At 40.9% G+C, this 13,769-nt stretch overlaps 1 protein-coding gene across 1 annotated transcript in view; it reads right to left on the reverse strand.

Annotated features, from left to right (window-relative positions):
* Positions 1-854, reverse strand: part of TRMT2B (tRNA methyltransferase 2 homolog B) — a 43,192-nt gene extending 42,338 nt beyond the window's left edge. The window contains 1 exon segment of the mRNA XM_039218102.1: positions 590-854. The gene's annotated coding sequence lies outside the window, so the exon portion shown is untranslated.
* Between the last annotated feature and the right edge of the window lie 12,915 nt (positions 855-13,769).

The raw sequence follows: 13,769 nt of genomic DNA on the forward strand, positions 1-13,769 counted from the left end.
ATAGGAAGGTAGACTAAGTCTCTAGGGCTAGGATAGCTAACCTGCCTGAAATACTCAGAGAGGTTCCAATATGAAGACTATGTGGTAGGTCTGATCCGTGTGGGGTCAAGGAGCTTCTTCAAGCAAGGATCCTGCTTCCACTCTCTGTTCACTTTTCCTTCAGTTAGCCTAGTCCCAGACACAGTTCCTGGATAAACCAGACAGACATAAGGGTGTAGTGCTGAGTCCTCACTGAAACCCATGTTCAGTCTGTTCCTTACCCAACCAAACCGCTTCACCAGCCTCTCCACCCACCTCTTCTTTGGGCAAGTTCTACCCACCTTGTCTGTAATTAAGACTGTCACTGAATTTGGGCGGGGTGTGCAGAGCCAGGGGAGGGCTGAGGTCAGAGGCTGACGCAGGGCTGGACACAACCTCGTATGGAGAACATAGTAGGTCCCTTTGGCGTCCCAGCCGGCCTGCTCAATGCCCCGCCCCGCGCGCAGATTGGCTCGGTAAGAAGTTTTCTGTACAGTGAGGGTTCAATCGGGATTTCCAAGCTCTCCACGTACGCCCCATACCTTTGCAACCAATAAATCCTCTTACGAACCTGAGGCAGCAAACGAAAAAGCCAGCCAACGGCCTGAATAGCTGCTGCTGGGAGAGTCACTTCCTGGTACGCAGCACGGCTCAACTCCCGACGCACGCTCAGCCAGCCAAGGGCAGTGCGCGACGGGACGCGGGGCTCCTCCCAGGCGCCAGGCAGCCGACCCTATCCCGGGCAGCCGGTTTCGGGCGGCCCATCTCCTTACTTTGTCGGAGCACTTCTCTAGAAACCTTCCTCCAAATCACTCAACGCCCCGTTATCTCTCCTCCCCCGCATGCCCTTCCTAATGTTTCTCCACGAGGTCCCCTCTCCTCCTTTCCCAGCGACCCCGCCCACCGCCAGCACTTCCCCTCGTCCCATTGGTGGATCTGGGTAAGTGTTAACAGTGTGCTACCCACCTCTGGAAAGCTTGCGATTTAAGTCAACCAAAATTGCAGGCTCAGATCCACAATGGGTTGGAAGATTGAGAGATGAAGGGCGGGGTGGTTTCTTCAAATCGCAATCTTTCGTAAAAGTGGGCCCTATTAGGGGCTCTGGGGTTTTTCAGGCATTAGTTCCCCTATTTTATATTGCTTCAGAAAAGTGTCAGGTTCTTATGACAAGATAAACCTGGTTTCTGAAGTGGATCCCACGCAGGACTACTAAATCCTAAAACCTCGGGCAAGAATTGTTTTTCAGCTTCAAACTACAGAAGGAGACTAGCTAGCTAGATACCACTAATTCATTTGCCAGCTCCTGGACTACATTCAGTGATTCATTTTTAGAGAGGTCAGGAGCCCAGCCAAAGGAGTAAGAGAATGTTGAAGTATGCACACACATGTATGCTGGAAAAAAAATTGTTTTGAATAGAATTAAAATTTACAACAAAGTAAATCTACATTAAATAACAATTTTTATGTTTTTTAAAAAGTTTATTTATTTTGAGAGAAAGAGTGGTGGAGGGGCAGAGAGAGGGAGACAGGATCGCAAGCAGGCTCCACATTATCGGTACAGGTCCTGATGTGGGGATTGAACCCAAGAACCATGAGATTATGACCTGAGCTGAAGTCAGAGGTCTAACGGGCTGAGCCACCCAGGCTCCCCAATTTTTATATTTAATAGTAATCAGGCTTTAGTGGAAATCACTTTATAGCCAACATTTTAGTTATTTATTCAAAACATAACATGCTTATTATGCACAAGGCAATGCATTAGCTATAGTGAGTACAGCAGTATGTTAAACATGGCCAAGTAGCTCAAATAACAGCAAACATTAAGTCAACCAGACCAAAGTTCACCAGTTATAAGCTGTGTGAACTTGGGAAAGTTATTTAATTGCTCAGTACCTCAGTTTCCTCATCTGAAAAAAATGTCCATAATAATTGCACCTACCTCACAGGGTTGTGATAAAGATTAAATAAGTTAATATATGTAAAGTACTTAGAACACAGTAAGCACACATTCGATAAGTGTTAGCTATCACCGTCCAAAAATAATTTTAGATACTGTGTATGTATACACACATGCACACACTTGCATATATATCCTTTCAAAAAGAGAGAGAGAGAAAAGAAAGAGAGAGAGTTCTTTTACTTTCCATTCCAAAGTCTTGAGTAGGTAAATGCTTGATTTAATTTAAGGCTCTCCTAACCACTCTAGTGGTTCTTAAGTACTGTTGGAACTCAAACCATTGCTTCAGATTTCTAGGCCTGCACATTACTATCAAGTGAGACCAGGATGGAGAATGCACCTTTGTTTCTCTTCTCCCTTTCTCTTCTTTTAGTCCCCTTTTATGTGGATAATGCGCTTCATTCCTTTCCTCACTCTTTTTCCCTTTTCTTCTCCTTCCCATGCCCTTCTGCTCCATTATCAGTTTCTCATCTTGGCATTCATTGTTGTGCCTAGCACAGAGCCAGGTGCCCTAATAGGAACTCAATGAATATTTGGTGAATTAAATTGAATCCTCCCCTTGTCTACCTGAAAGGGAAAGGATGTATTTTCATTCACTCCCATCCCCACTTGTTCCGAGCATCCAAGTGAACTCCTTAAAACAAGTCTGTCATTTGAGAAGGCAGAACCCTGAGGGGTAAAGAGAGAAAAGAGATTAAGGAAGCTATAATGTAATTATTTAGCTATTAACCCTTTTATATTTATTTAATCAGATAAAGCATGTTCTTCTATAAAAGAGAAATCATTTTTTCTCTTTTTTTTCATTTTTGTAAGAGGGGACATAAATATCCCATATTATAGAAAAGTTTGGACTCTTCAACTGGGAAGTCAATAAATGGACATGTAATCAGTGACAAGCAATATTGTTAAATTAAATAAGAGCTGAAACCAAGATAGCCTTTGCTTAACTTTATTAATAATCAGCAAACCAAATCACAAGAAAGTGAAGTCTCTAGAAATTTGTGAAACGTTCTCATTTTGATCCAAAGAAAAGATTTCTGAGAGGCTACAGCATTACCTTTCAGAAATAACATGTATTAAAATCACTTCCAAGGGCACCTGGGTGGCTCAGTCGGTTAAGCATCTGACTCTTGATTTCAACTCAGGTCATGATCTCATGGTTCATGGGATCAAGCCCTGAGTCAGGCTCTGTGCTGACAGCATGGACCCTACTTGGAGTTCTCTGTCTCTCCCCCACCCTTTCTGCCCCTCCCCTGCTCACATGCACAAGAGCACTTTCTCTCTCAGAGTAAACATTTTTAAAAAATCACTTCCATTAACCAGATTCTCCATTAGTGACATTCTTGCCCTTAGGACTTTGTTAGAGGCTGTGAGGGATAAATGCACAGACCACACCCTCTAAATTGTGTGACCTGATGGGAAGACTCACAACAGAAGACTACACAGCCTTGGGCTGTGGTAATTCTAGCAAAGCGGTATATCATCTTTATAGTCAGGGAAGGAAAAGAATGTGAAAATTGAGTTGAATGCATAGGATTTGAATAACCCGAGGAGAGGTAGGAGCTGCAGCAGGAAAACTTGAATGAGCAATTTGTGTCCAAGGCCCAGGAGGAGGCAGGCCAGGCTAGATGGGAAAGTTGTGCTGAAGTCATTAGTGATCTGGTTGATCAGGTCAATAGGTCAGAGAAGATAATGAAGGGCCCGGAGTGCTGGATGAGGGGTTTGATCTAGTTTCCTTAACAACAGGGAGCTAATGAAGAGTTTGGCATGAGATGTTTCTGGAACAGAATTCTAGATGATGTGTGTAGGACAGATTTCAGGGTGGAGTGACCTGAAAGCTGAGGGAGACTGCTGCAGTCATCCAGATGGGAGGTGCTAAGTCTCTGTACTATGGCAGATTACACTGAGTTCTGCAAGAATCTCTCAAAGTGTGGACCAGGGCCCATCTGAAATGTAATCCACTGGGGTGATTGTAACAAATGGGGATTCTGAGCCCCACCCCACACCTAGAGAATAGAAATCTCAGAGGGATAAGGCTCAGAAATATTTGGGTTTGTAACAAGCACTGAAGCTGATACCCATTAAAATTTGAGCCCTACCACCATGCATCAACTAAAATACCAGATGAATTAGTTGAAAGTCAAAAAAAATCAAAGCATAAAAGCTCTAAAACTGAACACAGATAGTTATGCATTTGAAATTTGTATATAGGAGGACTTTACTAAACTGATAGCCAGTAGGGAAAAAAAAAAAAACACCAAGTAGGTAAAGTTTACTACATAAGCCTTAAGAATTATATATATGACAAAGATAAACACATTAAATAATAAACAACAAACAGAAAAAGATACACAAGTATGGCAGAAAGTCACTATCTTGAGTGTATAAGGAGCTTATATAAACTGATAAGAAAAATACAGCGACCCTAACAGAGACCTTGGCAAAGGTTTGAAGAGATAATTCACAGAAAAAGAAATATAAATAACCAAAAAGTACTTCTATTAACCAGATTCTCCATTAATCACATTACTACCTCACTAGTAATGCCTGAACATCCAAAGCATATTGATTGGCAAAGATTTTAAAAGATCTGTTATTCCTTGAAGTAGACTACGGACAGTGAGACAGGTGCTCTCACACATTGCTGGTGGGATTGTAAACTGATACAAACTTCTTGGAAAGCAATTAGAATAAAAAATCTTTTATTTATTTATTTATTTATTTTAGAAAGAGAGAGCACAAGCGAGGGAGAGGGACAGAGGGGGAGAGAGAGAGAGAAAGAGAGAGAGAGATCTTAAGAGGCTCAGATTTAGTGTCTCTGAGCACAGAGCCTGATGTGGGGCTCAATCCCATGACCCTGGGATCATGACTTGAACCAAAATCAAGAGCCATTGAGCCACCCAAGCACCCCTCAAGAATTTTTAAAATATCACACCATTTGCCCCAGAAATTCCACCTCTGAGAATCTATCTATTCTAAGGAGATAGAGATGTGAACAACAATATATGCCCAAAGCGTCTCACAGTTAAAAATTAAAAAGCATCTTCAAAGTCCAACATTAGAAAAACAGGGAATGATTACATAAAATACGGTCTATTCATAGACTATTGCAGAAACACTAAAAATTACATGGTATGGTGTTAGGAGTCTGAATGGCATTACCCTTTGGGTGTGGGTAGTAGCTGGCAGGGGTAATGTGGGGGCTTCTGAGGTGCTGGTAATATTCTATTTCCTCATCTGGGTGCTGGCTACAGAGCTGTGTTCACTTTGTGAAAATTTATCAGTCTGTACTCTTAATATGTGCATTTTTCTGTATGTATGTTACACTTTAGTAAAAATTTAACTTAAAATTGTGCCTCTGAAAAGTTGGTAATGACATGGAAATATGTGTAGAAGACAGCCTTAAATGAAAAAGGCAGGATAAAGAATTATGCATTCAGTATGACCATAAATGTATAAAGCAAAAAAATGCTTTGGAAATTAATACACCAACTGTTTACAGCTGTTGCCTCTAGATAGTGGGCTTAGGAAAGATTCATTTGTCAGCTTCTTTTTCATTTCTGTACTTTCCAAAAAAAATTTTTTTACAATGGATAGGCATTACATTGATAATAAGGAAAAGTAGTAAAATATCAGAGGAAAAAAAGTGAATTGAAGCATCTTAGTAAAGCCCTCATAGTCCAGACTGTTCGACTGAAAACCATATTTTATTAGTTCCTGTGGAAGTGATTTAGACTCTGAGGGATCTAACAAGAAGCAGATTTATAGGATACTGGCTTACAAGCCAAATGCCAGTGAGGAATATACTTTCTAGTGACTGAAATATTCTATCTAGTGTTATACCTACCAGCTATTTATGTACCAGAGAAACCAAACTGATAATCAGAAGGTCACTTGCCATTTCAACAAATGATGGTGAATGGTTTTGAGAGAATTCTTAGGATTATTTGCAACATGTATACCAGACCAGTATTCCTGTTACTTGAAGAGTGTTGGATAAACACTGACTCTCCACTGTTCTTTTTTCCATCATCTGCAACTAGTTACCAGAATTTTCTGTCATTACAATACTACTTGCCTCCTATTCTCATTACATGTCACAGTTGCCAAGGTAACAGCTCATCTTAACCTGAATTACATTCTAGATTGGTAGCTCCCAGGTGAGATATTGGGAAGCATCTTAATCTCATCTGCAGTATATCTACAAATTATGTTTACAAGAAGTTGCTTCAGGGAAGGGTCACGGATGGCTAGTCTCATCCACTGTGAGATTTTTTTTTTAAAAATTTCAATTGAAGGGGCGCCTGGGTGGCTTAGTTGGTTAAGCGTCCGACTTTCGCTTAGGTCATGATCTCACGGTTCGTGGGTTCAAGCCCCGCATCGGGCTCTGTGCTGACTGCCAGCTCAGAGCCTGGAGCCTGTTTCAGTCTGTGACTCCCTCTCTCTCTGACCCTCCCCTGCTCACGCTGTCTCTCTCTCTGTCTCTCTCCTAGAAATAAATAAAAAAAACATTAAAAAAACATTTAAAAATTTCAATTGAAGAGCCTATCATTTCTTGATTTGTATCTAATCTTTTCTAAACTGTATCTCTTAGGTTTGGAGACACATATTACTTTGGGGACCCTTCAGTTCACTGATAAACATCAAGGTTTCTGAAGAGATTACTTAGGAGAATGGCATTGGCACTAACAAAAACAGGGAAATAACAAAGGGAGGTTTTTTTGTTTTTTGGTTTTTGGTTTTTTTTTTTGAGAGAGAGAGAGAGAGAGAGAGATGATAGTGGAACATTGAGTGAGGGTTCAGGGGGCATATAGAGAAAGAGTTAACATAATAAGAAAGCTCTTATGTTGTATGTGGGAGGAATTACCCTGGAAACTGTCACCAAACTACCTAGCTACCTTTATGTTCTGGTTTCTAAGGTAACACAGATATTTACTACCTCACATTTACATGGCTTGTGTTAATATTCATTTTTCACTAAATAAGGTCCCAACCCTTTGCTTTTTATAGTGTTGAAATTTGCGATTCAATGTTAACAGCATTCCAATACCAGCATCTCTTCCCTAAGAGCTAGATATAGAGGAACAACAGGGGACAATCATCTCATGTCCTGCTCCACCATCAATACATGAACCTTGGCTTTATGCCTGGGACTCAGGTCAAGGGCACAAATTCTATAACAACCTAGAGGCTACAACTTTGATCCTCTCCAAATGGCCAACACTAGCAAACCCTTAATAATAACGAAACTTATCTCTACTTTCTTTTCTGGATGCTATGCACCTGGAATTCTTTTAAGAATCATTATTAATTTGAATGGAATGGTAGAACTAGATTGTTTTTTAAGATGCCCCTTTATGCTTTTATATTCCATGATTCTGTGAAGAAATGTAAGTGAAATACTTTCTGCCCCATCCCCACTGAGTTGTTTAAGATACTCTATTTGGTTTCTGATCTTGTAATTATGATCTTTTTAGAAGGAACCCAATTATGTTAGAAATGAAAGTGATTATCCAGAACAGCCCTTATAATAATAATAATAATAATAATAATAATAACAATAATAATTTTTAAAAGGGTATTCAACATGTATTGAATCCTTACTTTGTGTCTTGCACTGTGCTTGGTGTTCTATGTGCATTATCACATGTAGGTACCTATCTTACAGATAAGAAAATCGATAGCTGTGTTTTACAAATGAGATAATTGACATTTAGTCAGAGGTCAATAACTTGCCCAAAGTCACATGGTAAGTAGTTGAACCAGCACTTGAATTCCGCTATCTGATGCTTGTGTCTCTACATTTAATCTTTTAAGTTTTAATCAGCAGTCCTCAAGTTTTAGTGTGCATTAAAATTCCCTAGAGGACTTGATAGAACAGATTGTTGGGGCCCCTCCCTTTCTAGAGTCTCTGATTCAGTAGGTATAGGGTTGGACCAGAGAATTTGCATTTCTTTTTTTTTTAAATTCAAGTTTGTTAACATACAGTGTAGAAGCCAGAGATTCCTCACTTACATATGACACACAGTGCTCATCCCAACAAGTGCTCTCTCCTTAATGCCCATCACCCATTTAGCCCATCCTCCCACTCATCCCCCCTCCAGCAAACCTTAGTTTGTTCTCTGTATTTAAGAGTCTCTTATGGTTTGCATCCCGCCCCCCCCCCGTTTTTATCTTACTTTCCATGAGATTGTATATTTCTAACAAGTTCCCAAGTGATGCTGTTGTTGCTGGAGCAGAAGACCTGCACTCTACTGCCTTCCCTCAAGGACAGAAGAGCTATAAAGACTTGCAGAAAGCTTGCACGCTCCTTATGGCTCAGTGCTCAGGGCCCCTGGAAATGTTCTGAACTGTAGGCTCCAGTCACTGCCTCTGCCTCTCCAGGAAGACCAAACAAGAGGCTGCACCCTGGGGGACAACACAGTATATAGGCTGTGCTCACAGAACACGATATTTCTGGAAACAGGCATATCCTGGGTCAGGCTAAATTTCTCATTTTGTCCTGACAGCTACAGAGAAAAACACCATGATATGTATACAGTATGATCTTGATTCCCTTTTGAAAATAACTCAAATAGTTAAAATTAAAGAGCAGTATTTGCTGAGTACAGCTACCTGTCAGTTGGGATTTTGATATAACTGACACATCCAGTCTGATGCTGGATCGAGTAGAGGGTCTCGATTAGCACTACTTGTGAAGCTGAGGAAAGATCCATTACCGTGTAAACTGTCCTCAGAATTTGTTGTTCACACCTACCTTATAAAGAACATATGTCATCTACAGTAGACAGAGACACTCACCCCAGCATAACCTTGTTTCTCTTATCACTTTTCACTCTTTTCCCACCAAGTCCTTTGTGTTTCCCTGAGATACAACTGAGGTCACTGAGTTTTGAGGCAACAAAGCAGAGTGCAGTATTCACTAGTATGGCTGCACGTTAGAATCCCTTGGAAAGCTTTTTTTCTTAAATGTATTTTTATTTTTGAGAGAAATAGAGTGATTGGGGGAGATGCAGAGAGAAAGGGAGACAGAGGATCCGAAGAAGGCTCTGTGCTGACAGTAGAGAGCCCAATGTGGGGCTTGAACTCATTAACCATTAGATCATAATCTGAGCCGGAGTCAGACTCTCAACTGACTGAGCCACCCAAGTGCCCCACTTGGAGAGCTTTTTAAAAAAGAGGACCGACACCCAGAGCAGTGAAATCAGAATCTCTGCAGATGGGCTCTGCTTATATGCCTTAAAAATAAAGTTCCCAGTGATTCTAATGCCAGTGAAGGTTAACAACCAATAATGGTTAAAAAAAAAAAAAAAGGCTCTGCTGATAGGCATACTCTCTTTCTAGCTCTGCCACTCATGAAAAGATGACCTTGGACAAATGGCCTAACCTACAAATGACCTAACCTCTTTGAGCCTCGATTTCCTAATCCGTAAAAATTGGCCTAATATTAGAACTCATTGGACTTGTTCCACAGGGCTGTCTTGAGGATTGAACAGGCTGGTATATGTAATGCACTGTAATTATACAATGCCTAGCACATGGTGATTGCTCCATATGTGGTAGCTAGAGTAAAATTAAGGCATCTTATCTCAGCCTACAGACCAAGTCATGAGGCTGTGACCTTATGAGTGTTATAGAGTGAGTGTTATACCCACTCTACTAAGGATCTCACAGTCTTTTAGTTGGGACCCATTATGACAAGGCAAATGAGTCTGCAGACCTCTACCTTGTATATGTCACAACAAAAGTCCCCCATAACAAATGGGGGGAAAATGATGCTTCATTGGATGAGACACCAAGTGAAAACAAACCAAAAACAAAGTAAAATTAATACTCTAAGAGACAAACCCACAAAGTACCTCAAGGAAATAACAGACCACTTGGTGTTCTCAAGCCACATTTTGAAAATCACCAAAAGAATGTCAGATGATCGTACTGTACATAACTGGTGGCCTCATTAGTAGTTATCCCAGAATTTTCCAGAGCATTCAGGGGTCACAGTACAATACACCTAGTACCTGTTGCCTAATGTTTCATGGGATTTATACATTTACACTAACTCTCCACCCTCTGTAGGCATGTGAATGTGTAACCACTGGTATAGTCACCACCCAGAGACTTCTGCAGTTGAAATGAAAACCTACAAGTATGCAAATGGTAGGATGTAAGGAATGGTATTGATCAAGAATAAATTTCTCATCCCCTAAGAGACAACAAGAAGAGCCACCTCTTTGTAGGAACCAACTATTGGATCTCAGTCAAGTTTCAAGTTTAAAAATCCAGTATTCATGGGGTGCCTGGGTGGCTCAGTCAGTTAAGCAGCTGACTTCGGCTCAGGTCATGATCTCACAGTACATGAGTTCAAGCCCGGGGTCAGGCTCTGTGCTGACAGCTCAGAGCCCAGAGCCGGCTTTGGATTCTGTGTCTCCTTCTCTCTCTGACCCTGCCCCACTCCTGTCTATCTCTGTCTCTCAAAAATGAACTTAAAAAGATTTAAAAATCCAGTATCCTATTTTGCCTCTAGAGCCAACTAAAGACAAAGAATCATCTCAAACCAATAGCTAACATTATGATCAATGACAAAATAGAAGTTTGCATAATGTAGCAGTTGATAAAATGAACTTTTGTCAGACATACCTGGGTTTCAAATTCCAGCTCAGTAGCATCCAGACATGTGATTTTGAGCGAGTTACCTAGCTAAGCAAACCTAATAATGAGAGTTCCTATTTTGAAGTGTTATTGTAAGGAATGAATGAAATAATGGATGTAGAGCACTTATAATGGCATTGACACATGGCAAGCCCTCAGTAAATGACAACTCTCTATTACCTAGAAGTATTCTAACTAGGATTGAAGACAAAGCTAGTCTTTAAAAGTGCTTAGAAGTGCTTTAAAGCAATTGCTTTAAACCAGCACCATCATCAGGCCTGGGCACAGTTTAGAGGATCCCTTGTATTACAAATACACAAAAATACATTTATTAAAGAAGACATGGGCACTTCTGACACTCAGGATCCAGTGCTCAGTGTTGGCACAACACATAGCCCTAAAACCCTGCTCTCATAATTAACATCATTCAAATGTCAGGGGAATACTTCATATCGCTTGCCCTGTGTACTTGAAACAAAAGGCAAATGCATCCTAATGCCACGATGATCTGTGACTTCCACTGCTACTATCAGACAAATGCTTTAGTATGAGAGGAGAATTTGAGCAGCAGAAGTGCTTAGTAAGAGAAAAGACAAATCAACTTGTCAAGTCCTTCCTCTCTCAAAAGCAATAGATTCTTCCATAACAATGATTGTGCCCCAGTAGCAACAAGTATTGGGTTTCTTGCTTCTCTTTGTGTTCCAATTCATGGTTTCTTGACATGTGGTAAGTGAGCCTCCATTCATACTCTTGCCCTAGGACAGGCAAATGTTAGAAGCTGGTCTGTAGTTAACACAGTAAGATGTGAAAAAGAAATGAAGTATAACTTTTGGAAAGGAAACAAAAATCATCATTATTTCTAACTGATTCCTTTGTCTAGCTGGAGAACACCCAAGGGAATCCATTGAAACATTCAGATTTAACTCAGAAAAGAGAGAGTTCAGAAAAGAGTTCAACGAAGTGGCTGAATAGCAATCAATGGTTTTCCTATAAGCCAGCAACAACCTGTTAGTAGATATAATGGAAACAAAAATCCATTTGAGATAACAAAAAATAACATAGAATCCCTAGAAATAACTTTTCAAGAAATGCATATGCTTTACACAAAGGAAACAAGGATATTTGTATATCTTTTAGCCACTCGGATTTGAATACATGGAAATTAATGGCCGTATTTCTGGATGGGAAAGCTAAATTTTGTAAGATGACAGCTTTTAAAAATTAATTATATGTTTAATTCAATCCAGTAAAGATTCAAAGTTATTTTACCTTGATATGGTGATTCTAAATTCACCTAAAAGAATGAATAAGGATAATAGCAAAGAAATTTTCAAAAAAGAATAATAATGATGAGATACTTGGCTTATAAGATATTAAAATGTATACATAAGTTATAATATTTAAAACATAGTATTGTCACAAGAATCAACAAACAAATCAAAGGAACAGAAGCCTTGAGACTGACCTAATAAAAAGATAAGAACCCAATATACAATAAAGGAAGCATCAAAAATCAATGAAGGCAGAATTCATCAAAAATATTAAATGAAAAAAAATGAAAGCACAAAAAAGCTTTAAAAAGTATAAGCAACTGTTGGGGTGCCTGGTGGCTCATTCTGTTAAGCATCTGACTCTTGGTTTTGGCTCAGGACATGATCTCAGGTTTCATGAGTTCGAGCCTTGCATGTGGCTGTGTGCTGACAGTGCAGAGTCTCTTTGGGATTTTCTCTCTTCCTCCTCTCTTTCTGCCCCTTCTCGCTCACTTTGTTTCTGTCTCTCTCTAAATAAATAAATCAACTTTAAAAATTTTAGAAAGAAGGAGGCAAGATGGTGGAGAAGTAGGGAGCTTCGTACATTTCACTCCCCCCCATCTCTCAAAATGGAGAAGGCCTAAAGCCATAGGAGCCTTTACAGAATCCAGGAGTTTGAGAGGAAAAGGAGACAGAGTCCCCTGAGAAAACCTTATAGCATGAGTGCAACCTGGGGAAGATAAAAACAGGCTGGGACCAGAGACACAGAGAGAGGGGGGAATCCCCCTCTGTGGGGAGCCGCAGTGAGTCTGGGGGGGAAAAAAGAGATGCGGAAACTGCTCAAGACACTGTCCCTCTCCTTGGAGAAGAGAAAAACCTCCGCTCAGGACACAGAGGGATCCGGCTTCCTGCTGTCAAGCTGACCCTAAGCGGTCGCACTGGTCCCAGGTAACCCCGGGAGAGACTGTTCCTTGCTCACCAGCTTGATCTGGAGGGGAAGCTGCAGCGCCAGTGTGCTTCTGGCTGGGCTCGATTCCCAGGGGGGAGGCGGGAGTCTTGAACTGCTTGGAGGGAGTCGCCTGCGGGTTTATACTTTGGGCGATATCAATAGGGCACACAGACTAAGATCTGGAAACGAGGCCTGGCTTTCGATATAGAGCACGGCCCACCTTGGCTATGCCCTGGGCACAGGGAGACCGAACCCAAAAGAGTGAGTTGCAATGCTTGATTCGAGAAGGGACTGGGGCGCCACCATTTTTCTCCCCACAACCACCAAGGTGGGACCTCAGGGAACTGCCTGCCCTGGACAGAGTGGAGGCTAAGATCTGCCTACACCAAACCACGCCCATCCCCACTAGACAGCTGCGCTTTTTTTTTTTCCCCACCAGAAGAACTCCCCTTAGATGTAACTTGAATTAATCTTCTGCATGACATATCATATTGAAACTGGCAAAATATAAGGAAATGGGGAAATCTGAAAGCAGCTAGGGAGAAAAGGGCTCTAAAGGCCTTCCCTTTCCAAAAGGAAACCTATCAGAGTTGTGACAGACCTATCTACTGAATCTTGGCAGGCCAGAAAGGAATGGCAGGAAATCTTCAATGTGATGAACAGAATATATATGCAGCCAAGAATCCTCTATCCAGCAAGCCTGTCATTCAGAATAGAAAGAGAGATAAAAGTCTTTCCAAAGAAACAAAAATGGAAAGAATTCTTCACCACTAAACCAGCCCTACAAGAAATCCTGAGAGGGACTATATGAGGGAAAGGTTGCAAGGAATGCAAGGTACCAGAGACACCACCACAAGCATGAATCCTACAAAGAACACAATAACTCTAAACTCATATATTTGAATAATAACACTGAATGTAAATGGGCTAAAAGCCCCAATCAAAA

This window comes from Hyaena hyaena, unplaced genomic scaffold (genome assembly GCF_003009895.1).
Source record: "Hyaena hyaena isolate Hyena2069 unplaced genomic scaffold, ASM300989v1 scaffold_744, whole genome shotgun sequence".
NCBI lineage: Eukaryota > Metazoa > Chordata > Mammalia > Carnivora > Hyaenidae > Hyaena > Hyaena hyaena.